Source organism: Austrofundulus limnaeus, unplaced genomic scaffold, assembly GCF_001266775.1.
Source record: "Austrofundulus limnaeus strain Quisiro unplaced genomic scaffold, Austrofundulus_limnaeus-1.0 Scaffold1395, whole genome shotgun sequence".
Taxonomy (NCBI): domain Eukaryota; kingdom Metazoa; phylum Chordata; class Actinopteri; order Cyprinodontiformes; family Rivulidae; genus Austrofundulus; species Austrofundulus limnaeus.
In genome coordinates this window covers 55993-58414 of record NW_013953797.1, presented here as the reverse complement: position 1 = coordinate 58414, position 2422 = coordinate 55993, and the positions used below count along the sequence as shown (strand labels likewise).

General features: G+C 46.5%; 1 protein-coding gene across 1 annotated transcript in view; it reads left to right on the top strand.

The window, feature by feature from the left end:
• Nucleotides 1-2422, top strand: part of stab2 (stabilin 2) — a gene marked incomplete at its 3' end in the record, with an annotated part of 49245 nt that overhangs the window by 2958 nt on the left and 43865 nt on the right.

Here is a 2422-nt window from a genome sequence, read left to right as displayed (position 1 = left end):
GAAGGTTTAAGAAGTCCTCAGAGACCAGGTCTGAAGGTTTTAGAAGTCCTCAGAGACCAGGTCTGAAGGTTTTAGAAGTCCTCAGGAGACCAGGTCTGCAGGTTTTAGAAGACCTCAGAGACCAGCTCTGAAGGTTTAAGAAGTCCTCAGAGACCAGGTCTGAAGGTTTTAGAAGTCCTCAGAGACCAGGTCTGAAGGTTTTAGAAGTCCTCAGGAGAGCAGCTCTGAAGGTTTTAGAAGTCCTCAGAGACCAGGTCTGCAGGTTTAAGAAGTCCTCAGAGACCAGGTCTGAAGGTTTTAGAAGTCCTCAGAGACCAGCTCTGAAGGTTTAAGAAGTCCTCAGAGACCAGGTCTGCAGGTTTTAGAAGTCCTCAGAGACCAGGTCTGCAGGTTTAAGAAGTCCTCAGAGACCAGGTCTGAAGGTTTTAGAAGTCCTCAGAGACCAGCTCTGAAGGTTTAAGAAGTCCTCAGAGAGCAGGTCTGGAGGTTTTAGAAGACCTCAGGAGACCAGGTCTGAAGGTTTTAGAAGACCTCAGAGACCAGGTCTGAAGGTTTTAGAAGTCCTCAGGAGAGCAGCTCTGAAGGTTTTAGAAGACCTCAGAGACAGGTCTGAAGGTTTTAGAAGACCTCAGAGACCAGGTCTGGAGGTTTTAGAAGACCTCAGAGACCAGGTCTGAAGGTTTTAGAAGTCCTCAGAGACAGGTCTGAAGGTTTTAGAAGACCTCAGAGACCAGGTCTGAAGGTTTTAGAAGACCTCAGAGACCAGGTCTGAAGGTTTTAGAAGACCTCAGAGACCAGGTCTGATGGTTTTAGCTGTGTCTCATTGGGTTCTGATGGAGTTATCCAGCTGGTCTACAGTCCAGGATGGGACAGAAGACCTAAAAGTTGTTGATACTTCCCAGACATCCCAGATGTTCCTGCCAGAGGGACTAATGCACCCCTATACCACCAGAGAGGCAGGATTTTGACCTGTGAGCTGTGGGCAGCCTGTATGTTCCTGCTCCTCTTTAGTCTGGCCCCAGAACAGTTCTGGTCTCGGTCCATTTGAATCATCTTTGGTTCTGGATGGTGTCCACCAGTTCTTTGTGTGATAGAGCTTTAAGCAGCATTAGTGGACTGTGTTTCCAGTCCTGAGTCAATGCACTGAGTTCCAGACCAGAACAATGAGGTCCATGTCCTCCACATTAACCCTTCACATGCTGAACACAGGCCTTCAATCATTGGTCTGTGGACCGTTCCTGTGGAGGAGAACCTGAGATCAATTCTGTTAAACAACCAATGAAGGTTTCTGTAGGACTTCACTGAGACGTGTCGATTCAGATCATCTGAGCTTTTATTACCAAACTCCAGCTTCCTGCTTCTGTTCTAGATCTTTAAAAACTGAAGTCTTTCTGGTAAAAGTGCTGAAAAGGTGAATCTGAAGGAAACGGCTGAAGTGAAGACATGAAGGTAGAGGAGCTGGCTGAGGAAACAAACAAGACAGGAAGGAGTGTGTGTGTGTGTGTGTGTGTGGGGGGGGTTCCACAAACCAGTCCCATCAACATCCTGTTTGTTTCAGAGTGTCCTGATCAGGCCCACAGACCCTGCAGGGGCCGGGGGGTCTGCTCCGATGGACTGGGGGGCAACGGGACCTGCAGCTGCCAGGTGATACATCTACCTGTTCACACACACCTGTTTACACACACACATCTGTTTACACACACATCTGTTTACTCACACACCTCTTTACACACACACATGTTTACACACACCTGTTTACACACATACATGTTTACATCTCACACCTGTTCACACACACCTGTTTACACACATACCTGTTTACATCACACACCTGTTTACACACACACCTGTTTACACGCATACCTGTTTACATCACACACCTGTTTACACACATACCTGTTTACATCACACACCTGTTTACATCACACACCTGTTTACACACATACCTGTTTACATCACACACCTGTTTACACACACACCTGTTTACACACATACAGTACCTGTTTACATCACACACCTGTTTACACACACACACCTGTTTACACACATACCTGTTTACACACACACCTGTTTACACACACACCTGTTTACATCACACACCTGTTTACATCACACACCTGTTTACACACACACACACCTGTTTACACACACACACACCTGTTTACACACACACACCTGTTTACACACACACCTGTTTACACACACACACACCTGTTTACACACACACACCTGTTTACACACACACCTGTTTACACACACACACACACCTGTTTACACATACACACCTGTTTACACACACACACCTGTTTACACACACACACCTGTTTACACACACACCTGTTTACACACACACCTGTTTACACACACACACACCTGTTTACACACACACACCTGTTTACACACACACCTGTTTACACACACA